The sequence below is a fragment of the Gouania willdenowi genome, chromosome 19, assembly GCF_900634775.1.
Source record: "Gouania willdenowi chromosome 19, fGouWil2.1, whole genome shotgun sequence".
Lineage (NCBI taxonomy): Eukaryota > Metazoa > Chordata > Actinopteri > Blenniiformes > Gobiesocidae > Gouania > Gouania willdenowi.
In genome coordinates this window covers 14887457-14912617 of record NC_041062.1, presented here as the reverse complement: position 1 = coordinate 14912617, position 25161 = coordinate 14887457, and positions in this window count along the sequence as shown.

Here is a 25161-nt window from a genome sequence, read left to right as displayed (position 1 = left end):
ACTTGTACAACACGAGTGTGCAAGTTTTTAGACTAGACAGGATTTTCCTATATGGAAATACAGATCACGGTTTTGTCGGTCCCAGTACCATAAATGGGTAATTATCTGAAAGTGGAAGGAAAAAGAAACAAAGTGCTGGTAGAATGAAGTGGCACAAGCTGACCAGAACAATGGAAAAAAAAAAAACAATGAGGAAAAGTTCCTCTTTATTTGTTTAGATTTGCCAAAACTGCACGCTGTGTTTTACTGTTACATCTAATTATGCCTTTATTTTATTTTATTCTTTAAATTTAACCAGCTTTAGTGAGACTTGTTTCTTCTACTGTGTCCTCATTTGAGAGGTCGAATCCTGGCTGATGTTGGGTAAATCAAATATTTTTTTTCTTTACTTTTGTTTGTAACTTTTTCAAATGATCACAGGTACTGTAATACTTCTTCTTTATCACTGGCATGTTCTTACACTGGCTACATTATTGGGTCGCTGAATTCACTCCGCTCTGTTATTACTACCGCTATCAGCAACCAGTGTTGGGTAAGTTACTCTAAACTTGTAATATATTTATATTACTAGTTACTGGAGATAAAAATGCAATTTATTTGTATTACAATAATACTGTTTTTTTTAAAATGTAACTGAGTTACACTACTTTGAGTTACTTTCAGATATTTTTGGTCCAGAACACTAATTATATCACACTGATAGTGTTCAAATAACATCGCTCTAAGTTTTGTTTCAAATACTTCTGCTGTTTCTGGAGCAGAAAGCTCTTTTTTGTTCCCCATAAGTTATATTTAACTATAATGATCATCTTTTTTTTTTTCCTCAAATAATTGCAAACAGTGAGAAAACAAAGCAAATATGCACTTTAATTGTAACTAGGTAGTATCATATTACCACTTTTCACTTTCATAATGAGTTACACTACTGAGTTACTTCAATAAGGATTATATTACTGTAATATATTACAAAAATAACTAGTTACTCCTAACACTGTCAGCAACATACAGTGCATCACATTGAGAGCACTGAATAGCAGGAGATTCACGGAGGCCCCAGGGGTGATTATTGGCAAGGATGTTGCAATACGATATGTATCACGATATACTTGGGTCACGATGAGATTTATTATCACGATATCATGATATGTTGTGATATTCTACTCAGTTAATATCAAAATTCAATGTAGAGATGAAAAAGCGAGTTGCTGTATATGTTCATCAGAAGATATTGATCATTCAGAGGACAAAGTGAGTCAAAACATCTTATTATATTATTATTATTATTATTATTATTATTATTATTATTATTATTATTATTATTATTATTATTATTATTGAAAAATACAATTAGGAAAATATTGATTAAATATTAAAAAAAAATATATATATATATATATATATATATATTGTGAAATCAATTTTTTTTCCCCCCACACTCCTATGAGGCACACACATTGAAGGCTTTTTAACATCTGACATCCCAGACTTGGTGTACCCCAAAACCTGTTTGACATAATAAACCTTGTGTCCACATCTGACTAGCAACCCTAACGCTTCACTTCGTCTCATTCATCCAAACAGTAACATTAGCAGAGCAGCTAAGGTTAGCTGGTCAAGTGTTTCACTGTGTGTGTCTATGCATTTTTTTCTATGTCTATTAAAATGTCTATGCATTTTTTCAAAATGCATAGGCTATTTTAGGTAAATGTAGCCTCTCCTTTAAAAACTAGATTTACATTCAAGTCGAACAGGAGTGAATACAAGTAAAGAAAAGCAGACTTTACCTGGTTTTTAGATGAAATAAGATGTTAGAGATAAAACAGGGGTGAGGAAGTTTGAGTTGCAGAAGTGAGCACAGGAGAGGAAGTATGTTACTACACCTACAGCTACAACATAGCTGTTAAACTCTTTAATATGTTTATGAGAAACCAGAGTCATTAGCAGTAATGAACAGCAGCACTCTTAAATAACTAGTAATTATATGGAAAAAGGTGTAGACTTACCTCTAAAATCAGCTGCAACATTAACAGGGCTTTATTAAAATGTCAATACTTACAAGTGTTGTTTAGTTTGTAGTTTATTTCACTGTGTTAAAGTTGATTCATTAACACACAAGGATTTGAATACAATTTGATAGAGGTATTGTGTAGAATTTGTGTAGAAACAATACTAGTAATAATAATATTAATAATAAAAACCTTTTAAAACGTTGTATCTATGTTTATTTCTTGCGCTAATCTCATGTTTTTTACAAAATCAAATAAACAACTTATTAGCTGTTAACAAAATCAGCTACAGCAGTGGTTCTCAATCTTTTTTTTGTCCCGTGTACCCCCTTTGCATTTTTTGTCAAAACATGTGTACCCCCTCTTAAGTACCCTCTCCATAATTTGACAGCGAGCTCTTCTAAACTCCTAACTGTGTCTCGAACATTGATTCCTTGATTAAAAGCAATGAGTGAAATTAAAAGTGGAATTTATTTTTGCAAAAATACAGATGCACTTTTATGTGATTACTTCAATAGTAAGTAAATATGGTCTCCTTAGCAAAATGTATCAAATTTTTGTTTCATATTGTCAGAAGTGTGATGAAATGGCCTCTACATCAAAACATAATTCTGTTTCAATAAATTACGAGAAAATATAGCATTTTATTGAGCAATAGTACTGATAGTTTGTGGTGAATTTGTCCAAAAAATACGTACCGCTATTTGGGAACCGCTGAGGTACAGAACCCAAAAACCTGATGATGACCCTGATGGTTTCCTTGTAACTGGTTAAGTCTGACTCAGTAACAGTTGGTTTGTTGATGAATACAAACCTCTTCTTTATTAATTGAACCAAAACATTCACTTTCTAAAACAGTGGTAAGTTTTGGGTCACTTTATAAACCCTAAATCAGAGTAAAGATGACTTTCCCACGATCTCAAAGCCAACACTTTGTGAGGGTTATCCTGCTATTTGAAACACAGAACAAAATAATAAAGGCAGTGGCTATCTGTACGGTTGCCGTATCAATATTTTGACATTCTATCCGTACGCAGCTCCCCTATTTGGCCAGTTTAGATCACGTGATAGGTCAGTCATTGGTCAGATTAGGTCGCGTAACTAAGAGTAAACCTTAACCTAAACCTAACCCTAACTCTAACCCTAACCCAAAAAATTGTTGCGATATTGGATTGTAACTAGGGATGTAACGATTCACTCAACTCCCGATACAATTGGATTCACGATACTGGGTTCACGATACGATTTTCTCACGATTTATTTTACAAAATGGGACTGTAGACAAATTTTTTTTTTGGGAAAACAAACTAGAAAATGCCGTACTATTTTCATTTTATTTTTCATTGTCAAAATAATTCCTTGATAAACTATTCAAAACAATGCAATTTAACTAAAAATAAATCTTGAATGAAATAAATAAAGGAATAATACAAATAAAATGAAGCCTATTAATTTAAATTCTGGTTCTATAATAAACAATGCAAAACTCCATAATAGTTCTTTTTCTTTTAAAAGTGCAACTGAAAATGTATTTTGTGCCTTAACAATTGGACTTTTAAAAAAAAAAAACGATTGCACTGATTTACGTCATATTTGTTTGGACCAGCAGAGGGCGCTGGTAACACAGTGGTCGGTTGGCATGCAGATATCTTGCAGTGAAGAAGAGAAGCTATGCTAGCAGACAGAGCTAATAGAAAAACGTGACTTTTACAGATATTCAAGTAATATTACAGATATTCTTTCGGTGCTAAAGGGGCAATGAATCATTTATTAACATATTTAAGAGTAGATGGCGGCCAGAAAGAAAGTATTAGCAGACTCCGCCCGCCGCCAACACTTGTGGATACAGTACTGCGATTCAATTTTCACAAAATCGATATCAACCGTGATACCTATGAATTGATTTTTAACTGCCTTACGTTTAATCGCTACATCCCTAATTATAACCTAACCCTAACCCTAAAACTAACCCCTGTCCATACGGCAACCGTACAAATAGACACTTTCAATAATAACTCCCAACATAGCTTTTTTAGTTCTGCTTTCCACCCTCACATCAGTCTACATCTACATGAACCTCATGCACACCCTACGTGTGGCTCTCTTCTATTTGTCAAACTGGAAATCGATGTTGATTAGCTTCCTGGCAACAAAGATACCGCCCGATGCCTGAGCAGCAGCCGCGTTCCTCCTGTAGGGTCCGTTGGTGGGTGGGGAACTGTAGTCGTAGTTGTTTATTTGCACTCTGTCCTTATTTCCGTGAATTATGACTTGCAGGAAACGTGGAGGGGAGATTGGACAATGGACTATTGTGAGAACTCACTTAATGACGGCGAGGTTGAAACAGGAAAACACGCATAGCCAGGGACATACTCCTGCACATTACTCCTAACCTGTGGGAATACATCGGAAAACACGCTTTACCATCATACCACCTGTCCTATCTTTATTACTAACTACAAAGAGCAGATTCCATCCACTGCATTGTAAACGTTGCACAAATCTTTTGTTCTCCAAAACTAAGTTAAGCAAAGTGTTTCACTTTGATATAGTAAATAATGTATAACTGGTCCAACTTTTATCACAGTGAGGTCCACAAAAATGTGATCGAGGGCAACATTATCAACATCAATGTCAGTATTTAGAATAATGACCAATCTAAGCATTATTACAGAAAATTACAAGATCATTTTATGCATATTTATACATTTTTGTATTTTTTTTCTTCAAATTTTATGTAGTTTTGTTGTCATTTTGTATATGTTTTTTTTTTTTTTTTATATATTTTATGTACTTTTGTTGTCATTTTGTATAATTTTACCTCATTCAATGTGTTTTTGGAGTCATTTTGTGTACTTTTGTTGTCCTTTTGTGTTTTTTTGTGGTCCTAATGTGTGTTTTTTTAATTAATTATTTTTTTTAATTCAGTCTATCAAGACTGAATGTTTATTATGCTAATAACTTATTTCTAACTAATGTGGAATGTGTTGTACCTTGCAAGGATGTAAGCTAAGATGTTTGATAAAAACGCTAAAGCAGTGGTTTTCAACCGTTTCAGCCCACGACCCCCAAAATAAAGGTGCTAGAGGCCGCTGTACCTGAAGGTGGTTGAACAAAGACATGAACATTTAAGAACATTCATGTGAAGACAGGGCCATCGAGATGGGTTAAAAGTAGCCAAAAATGGGAGGAAAAAGTGGTAAAAAGGGTTCAAATTGGAACAATTAATTTAAACTGGCAAATAGTGGCCATGACAAATCGTGAATGTGGTTAAATTGGCAAATATAGGCATGAAATATAGTGTAAAGTGGTTAATGGGTCAACATATGTGACATTAGGTGGAAAAAGTGGTGAGAAAGGGTTTATAAGTCCTGAAAATGTCTTGAAAGTGGAAAAAATGTGCAGAAATGGGAGTAATGTAGCAAAAAATGCATCAAAAGGAGCAAAAATTTGGCAAGATAATAGGTTAAAATATGGCAAGTTTGGTGTAGTTGCAGAACAAAGGTAAAAAAAATATAAATAAATAAGCAAAAATGGGTTCAGATTGTTAAAAAAATATTCTTAGTTTCTTGAAGGCATCTGGTGACCTCCTCCTAGTGTCCTGAACCTAAGTTTGAGAACCCCTGCACTAAAGGCTAACACCAGCCCATGGAAAAATCAACCTGAGGTAGAAATAAGTGGTGAACACAAAAAACTAGTGAATATAAAGTTAAAAAAAACAGGGAGTCTGATTATCAAACGATACTTTTCAAGTGTCAAATGAGTTCCCTTCTCAACACAATATTTTCCGTGTGTTCATTCACAAGTTTGTTCTCAAGAAAGAGAACGAAAAGTCAGTTTGTTGATACATTGCACTGGACCTCGGACACACTACACCCTTTCACACACACACACACACATCACAGCTCCATGTATACAGGTGTCAGACTGTGACCTCGGTCATGGCACCTTTCAGCTTAGTGAGAAACCTGGTATGAAGCATGGATGATGTACGAGTTGACGCTAACACTGAGTCAAAGGGGAAGATAAGCCGTTAACAGAACGTTTATTAAGCTGTGTGTGTGTGTGTGTGGCTGGGAGCGCTTCTTTAAAGTCTGAAGGTGTGAGAACAGAGGCTTGTATAAACTGTACTTTCTGTTTGCTTTGTTAATCCACTGAGTGTCAGTGTCCAAGGCCCTGATGGAATCCAGGTCAACGCAAAGAGCCACGTCTGTGTGAGGAATGTCCGTCTCTTTTATGGATGATTGACCTGGAACACTAAACACTGAATGCACAACCACGTTCATTCAGACCAGAAACATGGTTTTGTTTTTCTCCACATTTGTCAGAATTGATCAAAGCCATTGTATGTTTACTAGGACTACAATGTCATCCATTCAACTCAATGGACCTCGTTCTTAATACTCGTAACTGAATAACAGTGTGACTACAGTGGTATATCAATTAAATCTGAATTGATAAAATAGCCAAATATATAGGAATAAAGTTATACTGATCTATTTTTGAATTATGTTTTAATGTGTGTTTGAGTGGGTTTTCTTTAAGTGTGTTAAATTGGCTCCAGAAGCGAATGAATGTGTTCAACTGATTGTCTGTAAATGTTGCTAAACAATGGATTTGCATTTGTAAGTGAATGTAGTGAGAAAAATACAAACCATGTGACACTGTGTGAGATAAAGTGAATGCATGTGATGGAATAATACAAGTCTATCTTGGAATGCTTATCAGGGTAAGAAGCTCTATGCAACATGCAAGCAACCAAAAAAATAAATAAAAAAAAAATCTTTTAGCTAGGGATGTAGCGATTAATCTTAAGGCAGTTAAAAATCAATTCATAGGTATCACGGTTCACGTTGATGCTCTGAAAATTGAATGGCAGTACTTTTTTTTAAACAGCAGAGGGCGCTATATATCCTTCTCGTCTAAAAGTGTAGGCGGCGGGCGGAATCTGCTACTACTTTCTTTCTGACCGCCATCTACTCTTAAACATGTTCATAAATTATTATTTACCCCTTTAGCACCGAAAGAATATCTGTAATATTACGTGAATATCTGTAAAAGTCACGTTTTTCTATTAGCTCTGTCTGCTAGCATAGCATCTCTTCTTTACTGCTAGAATAACTGCATGCCAACCGACCACTGGGTTACCAGCGCCCTCTGCTGGTTCAAACAAATATCTGACGTAAATACAGTGCAGACTGTTTTTTTTTTTTTTGTTAAAGTCCAATTGTTAAGGCACAAAATACATTTTCAGTTGCATTTTTAAAAAGAGAAAGAACTATTATGTAGTTTTGCATTGTTTACTATAGAACCAGAATTTAAATGAATAGGCTTCTTCTTCATTTGTATTATTCCTTTATTTATTTCATTCAAGATTTATTTTTAGTTAAATTGCATTGTTTTGAATAGTTTGTCAATGGATTCTTTTGACATTTTCTAGTTTTTTTTCCCCCAAAAAATAAGGGAATATCTGTCTACATTCCCATTTTGTAAAATAAATCGTGAGAGAATCGTATCGTTAACCCAGTATCGTGAAATGATTGACTTATTAAGTTAAATTCAAGAAATTCTGAAAAGTTCAACTCCTAAAATGTCAATGACTTACACGGAAAAAAATATACGTCCTATTTCAAAGGTTTTTTTCTAATTTTTTTTTTTTTTTTTATGTCCGCTTTGTTTAAACATTTCTTTTAAAAATCTACTGGAATGTTTCTGTCAGACACCTGCCACATGTCTTGAAGTTAGCAAATGTGTTCAGTACCAGTGTGTTTTGTAAAGAGAGGAGTTTTCCAATCTTCCACAGTCCTATATTTGACATAAAAAATATATAATAAATCTCAAATCTCAACAGACAGAGAGCAGGTAGGGGTATTTCTTTTATTCAGTCATGGTACCATGGTCAGTACCATCCATGAAAGGTGAGAACACAAGAACACAGGTATTACTGGTCAACACTTGGAAAAACTGTATGTGTGTAAGGGTGGAGAAATAAATATATAAACATTATTAAACAAATAAGGGTTTAATGTTTTCTGTTTATCCTTTGCATTGTGTTTCTGGATTTGGACAGGATTGATGATTGTAACCGAATTATTTTATTTTATTAGGCATCAATAAGTGGTGTACTTTTCAGCCTTGACCCCTTCAATCATTATTTATCGATATTCTTATTGCTTTTTTTCTTTTTCGATGTAAAGCCTTTGTTTTAATGAAAAATAAACAACAACAACAACAACAAAAACTAAGCTAAATGCTTGTTCATGTGAATCTTGTTGTGTTTTTTCTTTCTTACTATTGACTCGATATTAAGTTTTTTGTATTTTGCACGATATAAATAAAGTTGAATTTAATTGATTGAATTTCCTTTAAGGATGGGGTTATGGTAAAGGTGATACATGTTGACATACTATGCTATATACTGTATATATTTAATTTAAATAAAAAAATTACGTAATGGTGTTGCCATGCAGGAAAAATTAAATAAAGTACTTTTTGTGACAGTCTCACAAACTCTGTGAGCGTGGACTGTTATTTTTTACACACACACACATGCACACACACTCTTTCCACCAGTTTCCAGCATTGATTGCATGTCTTCTCATGGAATAGTGCCCAGTCACCACTGGGTAGCATTCCTCACACTGAGCCAACTGGGAAAGAAGCAATCTACAGGACTGTAGAAAAGAAGGACAAATGGAAGGAACGAACTAACGCAATTTCAGTTAAAGTTACGTGTCCTTGCAATGGAGTCGGGGAGCAAATGCTGCTCAAAGAATGTTGTTGATGTCTGGTCAGAAACCTTCCTTTCAGATTTTCTTTTTATAGACACTTCCACTGGCTCCCATGTTGCAAGAATCCACTAAGTTCCGCACAGTTTGACCGTGCAAAGGTTTACTAAAATACACAAAGACAAAGAGCCCCAGTGTGTTTAGTTCCACGATTGGAAATGAAATGCAATTTTTAAAAAATGGGACTTGCACTTTTGCACAAATAAAGGATTTGCTGAGAAAGCAGAATGAACTCCACCCTGCCCTTTGTGGAGCTCAGTTCTGTGTGTATATTGATTTTTAAGGCTTGTAGAAGCGTGTGCGTAGATCCAAGACAGAGGATTTTGTGTGTGTGCCTCTGCTGTGCTGAGTGTGCCGAGTGTCCCTTGACTGAAAACATGGAGAGATGCTTGAAGTGAGGCTCAGCCTGAAATTTAACCCACGTTGAACAGTCGAACAACACAGATAGTCACTTTCTCTCCTTTGGTGGCCATTTTTTCATATGGGGTGTTTTTAGTGTCAGTAAAGACTTCATTCACACTTCAATTTACACTCACACTTTTGCTCATTATTTAAGGTTTCCTACCTAATGTAAACTCATGACATATTTATTATTATTATATGTTAAAAAAAACAATATTTAAATCAAATGAGATTATTGACGACATACAAAAATACATCATTCTGGTTTTTAACTCATGACATGATAGCACACAAAACAAGAGCTTCCATTAGTCCAGCTGTGCAACTGGGCTAAAAAAAGGCTAAGGCATAAAAAGGGCAAAAAATTTTTAGATGCCAAAAAATAGAGGTAAGGCTATAGTAAGGCATAAATAAGGGTGAAAAATTTTTAGATGCCAAAAAATGGAGGAAAGGCTATAGTAAGGCATAAAAAAGGGAAAAAAATTTTAAATGCCAAAAATGGAGGTAAGGCTATAGTAAGGCATAAAAAAGGGCAAATTTTTTTTAAATGCCAAAAAACTAGAGGTAAGGCTATAGTAAGGCATAAAAAAGGGCAAAAATTTTTAAATGCCAAAAAAAGGAGGTAAGGCTATAGTAAGGCATAAATAAGGGTGAAAAATTTTATGATTCCAAAAAATGGAGGAAAGGCTATAGTAAGGCATAAAAAAGGGCACAAATTTCTAAATGCCAAAAAATGGAGGTAAGGCTGTAGTAAGGCATAAATAAGGGTGAAAATTTTTTAAATGCCAAAAAATGGAGGTAAGGCTATGGTAAGGCAAAAAAAGGGCAAAAAATTTTAAATGCCAAAAAATGAAGGTAAGGCTATAGTAAGGCATAAATAAGGGAGAAAAAATTTTAAATTCCAAGAAATGGAGGTAAGGCTATAGTAAGGCATAAAAAGGGCAAAATTTTTTAAATGTCAAAAAATGGAGGTAAGGCTATAGTAAGGCATAAATAATGGTGAAAAAATTTTAAATGCCAAAAAATGGAGGAAAGGCAAGGCATAAAAAAGGGCAAAAATTTTTAGATGCCAAAAAATGGAGGTAAGGCTATAGTAAGGCATAAAAAAGGGCAAAAATTTTTAAATGCCAAAAATTGGAGGTAAGGCTAAAGTAAGGCATAAATAAGGGTGAAAAATTTTTAAATTCCAAAAAATAGAGGTAAGACTATAGTAAGGCATAAAAAAGGCAAAAAATTTTAAGTCCCAAAAAAATTGAGGTAAGGCTATAGTAAGGCATAAAAAAGGGCAAAAATTTTTAAATGCCAAAAAATGGAGGTAACGCTATAGTAAGGCATAAAAAAGGGCAAAATTTTTTTAAATGCCAAAAAACTTGAGGTAAGGCTATAGTAAGGCATTAAAAAGGGCAAAATTTTTCCTGAGCCAAAAAATAGAGGTAAGGCTATAGTAAGGCATAAAAAAGGGCAAAAAATGGAGGTAAGGCTGTAGTAAGGCATAAAAAAGGGCAAAAATTTTTAGATGCCAAAAAAGGGAGGTAAGGCTATGGTAAGGCATTAAAAGGGCAAAAATTTTTAGATGCCAAAAAAGGGAGGTAAGGCTATGGTAAGGCATAAAAAAGGGCAAAAATTTTTAGATGCCAAAAAATGGAGGTAAGGCTATAGTAAGGCATAAATAAGGGAGAAAAATTTTTAAATTCCAAAAAATGGTGTTAAGGCTATAGTAAGGCATTAAAAAGGACAAAATTTTTTAGATGCCAAAAAATGGAGGTAAGGCTATAGTAAGGCATAAAAAAGGGCAAAAATTTTTAATTGCCAAAAATGGAGGTAAGGCTATAGTAAGGCATAAAAAAGGGCAAACATTTTTAAATGCCAAAAAATAGAGGTAAGGCTATAGTAAGGCATAAATAAGGGTGAAAAATTTTTAAATGCCAAAAAATGGAGGTAAGGCTATGGTAAGGCAAAAAAAGGGCAAAAAATTTTAAATGCCAAAAAATGAAGGTAAGGCTATAGTAAGGCATAAATAAGGGAGAAAAAATTTTAAATTCCAAGAAATGGAGGTAAGGCTATAGTAAGGCATAAAAAAGGGCAAAATTTTTTAAATGTCAAAAAATGGAGGTAAGGCTATAGTAAGGCATAAATAATGGTGAAAAAATTTTAAATGCCAAAAAATGGAGGAAAGGCAAGGCATAAAAAAGGGCAAAAATTTTTAGATGCCAAAAAATGGAGGTAAGGCTATAGTAAGGCATAAAAAAGGGCAAAAATTTTTAAATGCCAAAAATTGGAGGTAAGGCTATAGTAAGGCAAAAAAAGGGCAAAATTTTTTAAATGCCAAAAAATGGAGGTAAGGCTATAGAAAAGCATAAATGACGGTGAAAAATTTTTAAATGCCAAAAAATGGAGGAAAGGCTATAGTAAGGCATAAAAAGGGCAAAATTTTTTAAATGCCAAAAAATGGAGGTAAGGCTAAAGTAAGGCATAAATAAGGGTGAAAAATTTTTAAATTCCAAAAAATAGAGGTAAGACTATAGTAAGGCATAAAAAAGGCAAAAAATTTTAAGTCCCAAAAAAATTGAGGTAAGGCTATAGTAAGGCATAAAAAAGGGCAAAAATTTTTAAATGCCAAAAAATGGAGGTAAAGCTATAGTAAGGCATAAAAAAGGGCAAAATTTTTTTAAATGCCAAAAACTTGAGGTAAGGCTATAGTAAGGCATTAAAAAGGGCAAAATTTTTCCTGAGCCAAAAAATAGAGGTAAGGCTATAGTAAGGCATAAAAAAGGGCAAAAAATGGAGGTAAGGCTGTAGTAAGGCATAAAAAAGGGCAAAAATTTTAGATGCCAAAAAAGGGAGGTAAGGCTATGGTAAGGCATTAAAAGGGCAAAAATTTTAGATGCCAAAAAAGGGAGGTAAGGCTATGGTAAGGCATAAAAAAGGGCAAAAATTTTTAAATGCCAAAAAATGGAGGTAAGGCTATAGTAAGGCATAAATAAGGGTGAAAAATTTTTAAATTCCAAAAAATGGTGTTAAGGCTATAGTAAGGCATTAAAAAGGACAAAATTTTTTAGATGCCAAAAAATGGAGGTAAGGCTATAGTAAGGCATAAAAAAGGGCAAAAATTTTTAAATGCCAAATATGGAGGTAAGGCTATAGTAAGGCATAAAAAAGGGCAAACATTTTTAAATGCCAAAAAATAGAGGTAAGGCTATAGTAAGGCATAAATAAGGGTGAAAAATTTTATGATTCCAAAAAATGGAGGAAAGGCTATAGTAAGGCATTAAAAAAAGGGCACATATTTCTAAATGCCAAAAAATGGAGGTAAGGCTGTAGTAAGGCATAAATAAGGGTGAAAATTTTTTAAATGCCAAAAAATGGAGGAAAGGCTATAGTAAGGCATAAAAAGGGCAAAAAAGTTTCAAATGCCAAAAAATGGAGGTAAGGCTAAAGTAAGGCATAAATAAGGGTGAAAAATTTTTAAATTCCAAAAAATAGAGGTAAGACTATAGTAAGGCATAAAAAAGGCAAAAAATTTTAAGTCCCAAAAAAATTGAGGTAAGGCTATAGTAAGGCATAAAAAAGGGCAAAAATTTTTAAATGCCAAAAAAATGGAGGTAAAGCTATAGTAAGGCATAAAAAAGGGCAAAATTTTTTTAAATGCCAAAAAACTTGAGGTAAGGCTATAGTAAGGCATTAAAAAGGGCAAAATTTTTCCTGAGCCAAAAAATAGAGGTAAGGCTATAGTAAGGCATAAAAAAGGGCAAAAAATGGAGGTAAGGCTGTAGTAAGGCATAAAAAAGGGCAAAAATTTTTAGATGCCAAAAAAGGGAGGTAAGGCTATGGTAAGGCATTAAAAGGGCAAAAATTTTTAGATGCCAAAAAAGGGAGGTAAGGCTATGGTAAGGCATAAAAAAGGGCAAAAATTTTTAAATGCCAAAAAATGGAGGTAAGGCTATAGTAAGGCATAAATAAGGGAGAAAAATTTTTAAATTCCAAAAAATGGTGTTAAGGCTATAGTAAGGCATTAAAAAGGACAAAATTTTTTAGATGCCAAAAAATGGAGGTAAGGCTATAGTAAGGCATAAAAAAGGGCAAAAATTTTTAAATGCCAAATATGGAGGTAAGGCTATAGTAAGGCATAAAAAAGGGCAAACATTTTTAAATGCCAAAAAATAGAGGTAAGGCTATAGTAAGGCATAAATAAGGGTGAAAAATTTTATGATTCCAAAAAATGGAGGAAAGGCTATAGTAAGGCATTAAAAAAAGGGCACATATTTCTAAATGCCAAAAAATGGAGGTAAGGCTGTAGTAAGGCATAAATAAGGGTGAAAATTTTTTAAATGCCAAAAAATTGAGGTAAGGCTATGGTAAGGCAAAAAAAGGGCAAAAAATTTTAAATGCCAAAAAATGAAGGTAATGCTATAGTAAGGCATAAATAAGGGAGAAAAAATTTTAAATTCCAAGAAATGGAGGTAAGGCTATAGTAAGGCATAAAAAAGGGCAAAATTTTTTAAATGCCAAAAAATGGAGGTAAGGCTATAGAAAAGCATAAATGACGGTGAAAAATTTTTAAATGCCAAAAAATGGAGGAAAGGCTATAGTAAGGCATAAAAAAGGGCAAAAATTTTTAAATGCCATAAACTGAAGGTAAGGCTATAGTAAGGCATAAATAAGGGTGAAAAATTTTTAAATTCCAAAAAATAGAGGTAAGACTATAGTAAGGCATAAAAAAGGCAAAAATTTTTAAGTCCCAAAAAAATTGAGGTAAGGCTATAGTAAGGCATAAAAAAGGGCAAAAATTTTTAAATGCCAAAAAATGGAGGTAACGCTATAGTAAGGCATAAAAAAGGGCAAAATTTTTTTAGATGCCAAAAAACTTGAGGTAAGGCTATAGTAAGGCATTAAAAAGGGCAAAATTTTTCCTGAGCCAAAAAATAGAGGTAAGGCTATAGTAAGGCATAAAAAAGGGCAAAAAATGGAGGTAAGGCTGTAGTAATGCATTAAAAAGGGAAAAAAATTTTTAGATGCCCAAAAAGGGAGGTAAGGCTATGGTAAGGCATAAAAAAGGGCAAAACTTTTTAGATGCCAAAAAAGGGAGGTAAGGCTATGGTAAGGCATAAAAAAGGGCAAAAATTTTTAGATGCCAAAAAATGGAGGTAAGGCTATAGTAAGGCATAAATAAGGGTGAAAAATTTTAAGATTCCAAAAAATGGAGGAAAGGCTATAGTAAGGCATAAAAAAGGGCAAAAATTTTTAAATGCCAAAAAATGGAGTTAAGGCTATAGTAAGGCATTAAAAAGGACAAAATTTTTCCTGAGCCAAAAAATAGAGGTAAGGCTATAGTAAGGCATAAAAAAGGGCAAAAAATGGAGGTAAGGCTGTAGTAAGGCATAAAAAAGGGAAAAACTTTTTAGATGCCAAAAAAGGGAGGTAAGGCTATGGTAAGGCATAAAAAAGGGCAAAAATTTTTAGATGCCAAAAAATGGAGGTAAGGCTATATTAAGGCATAAATAAGGGAGAAAAATTTTTAGATTCCAAAAAATGGAGTTAAGGCTATAGTAAGGCATTAAAAAGGACAAAAATTTTTAAATGTCAAAAAATGGAGGTAAGGCTATAGTAAGCCAAAAAAAGGGCAAAAATTTTTTTAAATGCCATTAACTGAAGGTAAGGCTGTAGTAAGGCATTAAAAAGGGCAAATTTTTTTAAATGCCAAAAAATGGAGGTAAGGCTTGAGTAAGGCATAAATGAGGGTGAAAAATTTTTAAATGCCAAAAAATGGAGGAAAGGCTATAGTAAGGCATAAAAAAGGGCCAAATTTTTAAATGCCAAAAAATGGAGGTAAGGCTATAGTAAGGCATTAAAAAGGGCAAAATTTTTCCTGAGCAAAAAAATTGAGGAAAGGCTATAGTAAGGCATAAAAAAGAGCAAAAATTTCTAAATGCCAAAAAATGGAGGTAAGGCTGTAGTAAGGCATAAAAAAGGGCAATTTTTTTTAAATGCCAAAAATGGAGGAAAGGCTATAGTAAGGCATAAAAAAGGGCAAAAATTTTTAAATGCCAAAAAATGGAGGTAAGGCTATAGTAAGGCATAAAAAAGGGCAAAAATTTTTAGATGCCAAAAAATGGAGGTAAGGCTATGGTAAGGCCTAAATGAGGGTGAAAAATTTTAGATGCCAAAAAATGGAGGAAAGGCTATAGTAAGGCATAAAAAAGGGCAAAAATTTTTAAATGCCAAAAAATGGAGGTAAGGCTATAGTAAGGCATAAAAAAGGGCAAAAATTTTTAGATGCCAAAAAATGAAGGTAAGGCTATGGTAAGGCCTAAATGAGGGTGAAAAATTTTAGATGCCAAAAAATGGAGGAAAGGCTATAGTAAGGCATAAAAAAGGGCAAAAATTTTTAAATGCCAAAAAATGGAGGTAAGGCTATAGTAAGGCATAAAAAAGGGCAAAAATTTTTCGATGCCAAAAAATGGAGGTAAGGCTATAGTAAGGCATAAATAAGTGTGAAAAATTTTTAAATGCCAAAAAATGGAGGTAAGACTATAGTAAGGCATTAAAAAGGACAAAATTTTTTAAATGTCAAAAAATGGAGGTAAGGCTATAGTAAGGCATGAATGATGGTGAAAAATTTTTAAATGCCAAAAAATGGAGGTAAGGCTATATATAGTAAGGCATAAATAAGTGAGAAAATTTTTTAAATGCCAATAATGGAGGTAAGGCTATAGTAAGGCATTAAAAAGGGCAAAATTTTTCCTCAGCCAAAAAATAGAGGTAAGGCTATAGTAAGGCATAAAAAGGGCAAACATTTTTTAAATGCCATAAACTGAAAGTAAGGCTATGGTAAGCCAAAAAAAGGGCAAAAATTTTTAAATGCCAAAAAATGAAGGTAAGGCTATAGTGAGGCATAAATAAAGGGGGAAAATTTTTTAAATTCCAAAAAAATAGAGGTAAGGCTATGGTAAGCCAAAAAAAGGGCATAAATTTTTAAGTCCCAAAAAAATTAAGGTAAAGCTATAGTAAGGCATTAAAAAGGGCAAAATTTTTTAAATGCCAAAAAATAGAGGTAAGGCTATAGTAAGGCATAAATAAGGATGAAAAATTTTTAAATGCCAAAAAATGGAGGTAAGACTATAGTAAGGCATTAAAAAGGACAAAATTTTTCCTGAGCCAAAAAATAGAGGTTAGGCTATAGTAAGGCATAAAAAAGGGCAAAAATTTCTAAATGCCAAAAAATGGAGGTAAGGCTATAGTAAGGCATAAATGAGGGTGAACAATTTTAAGATTCCAAAAAATGGAGGAAAGGCTATAGTAAGGCATAAAAAAGGGCAAAAATTTCTAAATGCCAAAAAATGGAGGTAAGGCTATAGAAAGGCTTAAATAAGGGTGAAAAATTTTAAGATTCCAAAAAATGGAGGAAAGGCTATAGTAAGGCATAAAAAAGGGCAAAATTTTTTAAATGCCAAAAAATGGAGGTAAGGCCATAGTAAGGCATAAAAAAGGGCAAAATTTTCTAAATGCCAAAAAATGGAGGTAAGGCTATAGTAAGGCATAAATAAGGGAGAAAAATTTTTAAATGCCAAAAATGGAGGTAAGGCTATAGTAAGGCATTAAAAAGGGCAAAATTTTTCCTCAGCCAAAAAAGAGAGGTAAGGCTATAGTAAGGCATAAAAAAGGGCCAAATTTTTTTAAATGCCAAAAAATGGAGGTAAGGCTATAGTAAGGCATTAAAAAGGGCAAAATTTTTCCTGAGCAAAAAAATTGAGGAAAGGCTATAGTAAGGCATAAAAAAGAGCAAAAATTTCTAAATGCCAAAAAATGGAGGTAAGGCTGTAGTAAGGCATAAAAAAGGGCAAATTTTTTTAAATGCCAAAAATGGAGGAAAGGCTATAGTAAGGCATAAAAAAGGGCAAAAATTTTTAAATGCCAAAAATGGAGGAAAGGCTATAGTAAGGCATAAAAAAGGGCAAATTTTTTTAAATGCCAAAAAACTAGAGGTAAGGCTATATTAAGGCATTAAAAAGGGCAAAATTTTTCCTGAGCCAAAAAATAGAGGTAAGGCTATAGTAAGGCATAAAAAAGGGCAAAAAATGGAGGTAAGGCTGTAGTAAGGCATAAAAAAGGGCAAAAATTTTTAGATGCCAAAAAAGGGAGGTAAGGCTATGGTAAGGCATAAAAAAGGGCAAAAATTTTTAGATGCCAAAAAATGGAGGTAAGGCTATGGTAAGGCCTAAATGAGGGTGAAAAATTTTAGATGCCAAAAAATGGAGGAAAGGCTATAGTAAGGCATAAAAAAGCGAAAAAATTTTAAAGTGCCAAAAAATGGAGGTAAGGCTATAGGAAGGCAAAAAAAGGGCAAAAATTTTTAGATGCCAAAAAATGGAGGTAAGGCTATGGTAAGGCCTAAATGAGGGTGAAAATTTTAGATGCCAAAAAATGGAGGAAAGGCTATAGTAAGGCATAAAAAAGGGCAAAAATTTTTAAATTCCAAAAAATGGAGGTAAGGCTATAGTAAGGCATAAAAAAGGGCAAAAATTTTTCGATGCCATCAAATGGAGGTAAGGCTATATATAGTAAGGCAAAAATAAGGGAGAAAAATTTTTAAATGCCAAAAATGGAGGTAAGGCTATAGTAAGGCATTAAAAAGGGCAAAATTTTTCCTCAGCCAAAAAATAGAGGTAAGGCGTAAGGCATAAAAAGGGCAAAATTTTTTAAATGCCAAAAAATGAAGGTAAGGCTATAGTGAGGCATAAATAAAGGGGGAAAATTTTTTAAATTCCAAAAAAATAGAGGTAAGGCTATGGTAAGCCAAAAAAAGGGCATAAATTTTTAAGTCCCAAAAAAATTGAGGTAAAGCTATAGTAAGGCATAAAAAAGGGCAAAATTTTTTAAATGCCAAAAAATAGAGGTAAGGCTATAGTAAGGCATAAATAAGGATGAAAAATTTTTAAATGCCAAAAAATGGAGGTAAGACTATAGTAAGGCATTAAAAAGGACAAAATTTTTCCTGAGCCAAAAAATAGAGGTAAGGCTATAGTAAGGCATAAAAAAGGGCAAAAAATTCTAAATGCCAAAAAATGGAGGTAAGGCTATAGTAAGGCATAAATGAGGGTGAACAATTTTAAGATTCCAAAAAATGGAGGAAAGGCTATAGTAAGGCTTAAATAAGGGTGAAAAATTTTAAGATTCCAAAAAATGGAGGAAAGGCTATAGTAAGGCATAAAAAAGGGCAAAATTTTTTAAATGCCAAAAAATGGAGGTAAGGCTATAGTAAGGCATAAAAAAGGGCAAAAATTTCTAAATGCCAAAAAATGGAGGTAAGGCTATAGTAAGGCATAAATAAGGGAGAAAAATTTTTAAATGCCAAAAATGGAGGTAAGGCTATAGTAAGGCATTAAAAAGGGCAAAATTTTTCCTCAGCCAAAAAATAGAGGTAAGGCTATAGTAAGGCATAAAAAGGGCAAACATTTTTTAAATGCCATAAACTGAAGGTAAGGCTATGGTAAGCCAAAAAAAGGGCAAAAATTTTTAAATGCCAAAAAATGAAGGTAAGGCTATAGTGAGGCATAAATAAAGGGGGAAAATTTTTTAAATTCCAAAAAAATAGAGGTAAGGCTATGGTAAGCCAAAAAAAGGGCATAAATTTTTAAGTCCCAAAAAATGGAGGTAAAGCTATAGTAAGGCATAAAAAAGGGCAAAATTTTTTAAATGCCAAAAAATAGAGGAAAGGCTATAGTAAGGCATAAATAAGGATGAAAAATTTTTAAATGCCAAAAAATGGAGGTAAGACTATAGTAAGGCATTAAAAAGGACAAAATTTTTCCTGAGCCAAAAAATAGAGGTAAGGCTATAGTAAGGCATAAAAAAGGGCAAAATCTTTTAAATGCCAAAAAATAGAGGTAAGGCTATAGTAAGGCATAAATAAGGATGAAAAATTTTTAAATGCCAAAAAATGGAGGTAAGACTATAGTAAGGCATTAAAAAGGACAAAAAATTTTAAATGCCAAAAAATGGAGGTAAGGCTATAGTAAGGCATAAATAAGTGTGAAAAATTTTTAAATGCCAAAAAATGGAGGTAAGACTATAGTAAGGCATTAAAAAGGACAAAATTTTTTAAATGTCAAAAAATGGAGGTAAGGCTATAGTAAGGCATAAATGATGGTGAAAAATTTTTAAATGCCAAAAAATGGAGGTAAGGCTATATATAGTAAGGCATAAATAAGGGAGAACAATTTTTAAATGCCAAAAATGGAGGTAAGGCTATAGTAAGGCATTAAAAAGGGCAAAATTTTTCCTCAGCCAAAAAATAGAGGTAAGGCTATAGTAAGGCATAAAAAGGGCAAACATTTTTCAAATGCCATAAACTGAAGGTAAGGCTATGGTAAGCCAAAAAAAGGGCAAAAATTTTTAAATGCCAAAAAATGGAGGTAAGGCTATATATAGTAAGGCATAAATAAGGGAGAAAAATTTTTAAATGCCAAAAATGGAGGTAAGGCTATAGTAAGGCATTAAAAAGGGCAAAATTTTTCCTCAGCCAAAAAATAGAGGTAAGGCTATAGTAAGGCATAAAAAGGGCAAACATTTTTCAAATGCCATAAACTGAAGGTAAGGCTATGGTAAGCCAAAAAAAGGGCAAAAATTTTTAAATGCCAAAAAATGAAGGTAAGGCTATAGTGAGGCATAAATAAAGGGGGAAAATTTTTTAAATTCCAAAAAAATAGAGGTAAGGCTATGGTAAGCCAAAAAAAGGGCATAAATTTTTAAGTCCCAAAAAAATTGAGGTAAAGCTATAGTAAGGCATAAAAAAGGGCAAAATTTTTTAAATGCCAAAAATAGAGGTAAGGCTATAGTAAGGCATAAATAAGGATGAAAAATTTTTAAATGCCAAAAAATGGAGGTAAGACTATAGTAAGGCATTAAAAAGGACAAAATTTTTCCTGAGCCAAAAAATAGAGGTTAGGCTATAGTAAGGCATAAAAAGGGCAAAAACTTCTAAATGCCAAAAAATGGAGGTAAGGCTATAGTAAGGCTTAAATAAGGGTGAAAAATTTTAAGATTCCAAAAAATGGAGGAAAGGCTATAGTAAGGCATAAAAAAGGGCAAATTTTTTTAAATGCCAAAAAATGGAGGTAAGGCTATAGTAAGGCATAAAAAAGGGCAAAAATTTCTAAATGCCAAAAAATGGAGGTAAGGCTATAGTAAGGCATAAATAAGGGAGAAAAATTTTTAAATGCCAAAAATGGAGGTAAGGCTATAGTAAGGCATTAAAAAGGGCAAAATTTTTCCTCAGCCAAAAAATAGAGGTAAGGCTATAGTAAGGCATAAAAAGGGCAAACATTTTTTAAATGCCATAAACTGAAGGTAAGGCTATGGTAAGCCAAAAAAAGGGCAAAATTTTTTAAATGTCAAAAAATGGAGGTAAGGCTATAGTAAGGCATAAATGATGGTGAAAAATTTTTAAATGCCAAAAAATGGAGGTAAGGCTATATATAGTAAGGCATAAATAAGGGGGAAAAATTTTTAAATGCCAAAAATGGAGGTAAGGCTATATAGTAAGGCATAAATAAGGGAGAAAAATTTTTAAATGCCAAAAATGGAGGTAAGGCTATAGTAAGGCATAAATAAGAGAGAAAAATTTTTAAATGCCAAAAATGGAGGTAAGGCTATAGTAAGGCATAAAAAGGGCAAACATTTTTTAAATGCCATAAACTGAAGGTAAGGCTATGGTAAGCCAAAAAAAGGGCAAAAATTTTTAAATGCCAAAAAATGAAGGTAAGGCTATAGTGAGGCATAAATAAAGGGGGAAAATTTTTTAAATTCCAAAAAAATAGAGGTAAGGCTATGGTAAGCCAAAAAAAGGGCAAAAATTTTTAAGTCCCAAAAAAATTGAGGTAAAGCTATAGTAAGGCATAAAAAAGGGCAAAATCTTTTAAATTCCAAAAAATAGAGGTAAGGCTATAGTAAGGCATAAATAAGGATGAAAAATTTTTAAATGCCAAAAATGGAGGTAAGACTATAGTAAGGCATTAAAAAGGACAAAATTTTTCCTGAGCCAAAAAAAAGAGGTAAGGCTATAGTAAGGCATAAAAAAGGGCAAAAATTTCTAAATGCCAAAAAATGGAGGTAAGGCTATAGTAAGGCATAAATGAGGGTGAACAATTTTAAGATTCCAAAAAATGGAGGAAAGGCTATAGTAAGGCATAAAAAAGGGCAAAAATTTCTAAATGCCAAAAAATAGAGGTAAGGCTATAGTAAGGCTTAAATAAGGGTGAACAATTTTAAGATTCCAAAAAATGGAGGAAAGGCTATAGTAAGGCATAAAAAAGGGCAAACATTTTTAAATGCCAAAAAATGGAGGTATGGCTATAGTAAGGCATAAAAAAGGGCAAAATTTTTTAAATGCCAAAAAATGGAGGTAAGGGTGAAAATTTTTTTTAGCCTTTCCTCCATTTTTTGGCTCAGGAAAAAAAATTTTCCCCCTATTTATGCCTTACTGTAGCCTCACCTGCAATTTTTGGCATTTAAAATATTTTCACCCTTATTTTTGCCTTACCATAGCCTTACCTCCATTTCTTGGCATTTAAATTTTTTTGTCCTTTTTAATGCCTTACTATACCCTTACCTCCATTTTTGGCATTTAAAAAATGTTGCCCTTTTTTATGCCTTACTATATATAGCCTTACCTCCATTTTTTGGAATTTAAATTTTTTTCTCCCTTATTTATGCCTTACTATAGCCTTACCTCCATTTTTTGGCATTTAAAATTTTTTCACCCTTATTTATGCCTTACTATAGCCTTACCTCCATTTTTTTGCATTTAAAAATTTTTATCCTTTTTATGCCTTACTAAAGCCTTACCTCATTTTTTTGGCACTTAAAATTTTTGCCCTTTTTAATGCCTTACTAAGCCTTACCTCTATTTTTTGGCTCAGGAAATTTTTTTGCCCTTTTTAATGCCTTACTATAGCCTTACCTCCATTTTTTGGCATCTAAAAGTTTTTGCCCTTTTTTTGCCTTACTATAGCCTTACCTCCATTTTTTTGGCATTTGGCAAATTTTGCCCTTTTTTGCCTTACTATAGCCTTACCTCCATTTTTTTGGAATTGGAAAAATTTAGCCCTTTTTTTTGCCTTACTATAGACTTACCTCCATTTTTTTGGCATTGTAAAAAATTTAGCCTTTTTTTTTTGCCTTACTTTAGCTTTACCACCATTTTTTGGCATTGGAAAAATTTAACCCTTTTTTGCCTTACTATAGCCTTACCTCCATTTTTTTTGGCATTGGAAAAATTTTGCCCTTTTTTTTGCCTTACCATAGCCTGACCTTCATTTTTTTGGCCTTGGGGAAATTTTGCCCTATTTTATGCCTTACTTTAGCCTTAGTTCTATTTTTTGGCATTTTGAATTTTTTCACCCTTTTTTTTTTGCCTTACCACCATTTTTTTGGCATTGGAAAAAATTTTGCCCTTTTTTGCCTTACTATAGCCTTACCTCCATTTTTTGGCATTGGAAAAATTTTGCCCTTTTTTTTTTTTTTTTGCTTTATTATGGCCTTACCTCCATTATTTGGCATTCGGATAATTTTGCCCTATTTTATGCCTTACTTAAGCCTTAGCTCCATTTTTTTGGCATTGGAAAAATGTTGCCCTTTTTTTGCCTTACTATAGCTTTACCACCATTTTTTTGGCATTGGAAAAATATTGCCCTTTTTTTTGCCTTACTATAGCTTGACCTTCATTTGTTTTGGCATTGGGAAAATTTTGCTCTATTTTATGCCTTATTATAGCCTTATTTCCATTTTTTGGCATTTGAAATTTTTTCAGCTTTTTTTTGCCTTATTATAGCCTTACCACCATTTTTTTGGCATTGGAAAAAATTTTGCCGTTTTTTTTTTTTTGCCTTACTATAGCCTGACCTTCATTTTTTTGGCATTGTGAAAATTTTGCCCTATTTTATGCCTTACTTTAGCATTACCTCCATTTTTTTGGAATTTGAAAAATTTTGCCCTTTTTATGTCTTACTATAGCCTTACATCCATTTTTTTGGCATTCGAAAAATTTTGCCCTTTTTTTTTGCTTTACTATAGCTTTACCACCATTTTTTTGGCATTGGAAAATTTTTGACCTTTTTGATGCCTTACTATAGCCTTACCTCAATTTTTTTGGCATTCGAAAAATTTTGCCCTTTTTGATGCCTTACTATAGCCTTACCACCATTTTTTTGGCACTGGAAAAATTTTGCCCTTTTTTTTTTGCCTTAATATGGCCTTACCTCCATTTTTTTGGCATTGGAAAAATTTTGCCCTTTTTTGCCTTACTATAGCCTTATCTCCATTTTTTGGCATTGGGAAAATTTTGCCCTATTTTATGCCTTATTAAACCCTTTTTCCATTTTTTGCATTTTAAATTTTTTCAGCTTTTTTTTGCCTTATTATTGCCTCACCTCTATTTTTTTGGCATTGGTAAAAAGTTTGCCCTTTTTTTGCTTTACTGTTGCCTTATCTCCATTTTTTGGCATTGGGAAAATTTTGCCCTATTTTATGCCTTACTATAGCTTTACCACCATTTTTTTGGCATTGGTAAAATTTTGCCCCATTTTATGCCTTACTATAGCCTTACCTCCAATTTTTTGGCATTGGAAAAATTTTGCTTTTTTTTTTTTTGCTTGCTATAGCCTGACCTTCATTTTTTTGGCATTGGGAAAATTTTGCCCTTTTTTTGCCTTACTGTAGCCTTACCTCCATTTTTTGGCATTGGAAAAATTTTGCCCTATTTTATGCCTTATTATAGCCTTATTTCCATTTTTTGGCATTTGAAAATTTTTCATCTTTTTTTTTGCCTTATTAAAGCCTGATCTTTATTTTTTTGTCATTGGAAAAATTTTGCCCTATTTTATGCCTTACTATAGCCTTACCTCCATTTTTTGGCATTGGAATTTTTTTTTGCCTTTTTTTGCCTTGTTATAGCTTTACCACCATTTTTTTTTGGTATTGGGAAAATTTTGCCCGATTTATTGCCTTACTATAGCCTTACCTCCATTTTTTTGGCATTGGAAAAATTTTGCTTTTTTTTTTTTTGCTTACTATAGCTTGACCTTCATTTTTTTTGGCATTGGGAAAATTTTGCCCTATTTTATGCCTTATTATAGCCTTATTTCCATTTTTTTGCATTTGAAAATTTTTCAGCTTTTTTTTTTGCCTTATTATAGCCTGAACTCCATTTTTTTGTCATTGGAAAAATTTAGCCCTATTTTATGCCTTATTATAGCCTTATTTCCATTTTTTGGCATTTGAAATTTTTTCAGCTTTTTTTTTGCCTTATTATAGCCTTACCACCATTTTTTTGGCATTGTGAAAATTTTGCCCTATGTTATGCCTTACTTTTGCATTACCTCCATTTTTTTGGAATTTGAAAAATTTTGCCCTTTTTTTGCCTTACTATAGCCATACCACCATTTTTTTGGCATTCGAAAAATTTTGCCCTTTTTGATGCCTTACTATAGCCTTACCACCATTTTTTTGGCATTCGAAAAATTTTGCCCTATTTTATGCCTTATTATAGCCTTATTTCCATTTTTTGGCATTTGAAAATTTTTCAGCTTTTTTTTTGCCTTATTAAAGCCTGACCTCCATTTTTTTGTCATTGGAAAAATTTTGCCCTATTTTATGCCTTACTATAGCCTTACCTCCATTTTTTGGCATTGGAAATTTTTTTTGCCTTTTTTTGCCTTGTTATAGCTTTACCACCATTTTTTTTGGTATTGGGAAAATTTTGCCCGATTTATTGCCTTACTATTGCCTTACCTCCATTTTTTTGGCATTGGAAAAATTTTGCCCTTTTATTTGCCTTACTATAGCCTTACCTCCAATTTTTTTGCATTGGAAAAATTTTGCTTTTTTTTTTTTTGCTTACTATAGCTTGACCTTCATTTTTTTGGCATTGGGAAAATTTTGCCCTATTTTATGCCTTATTATAGCCTTAT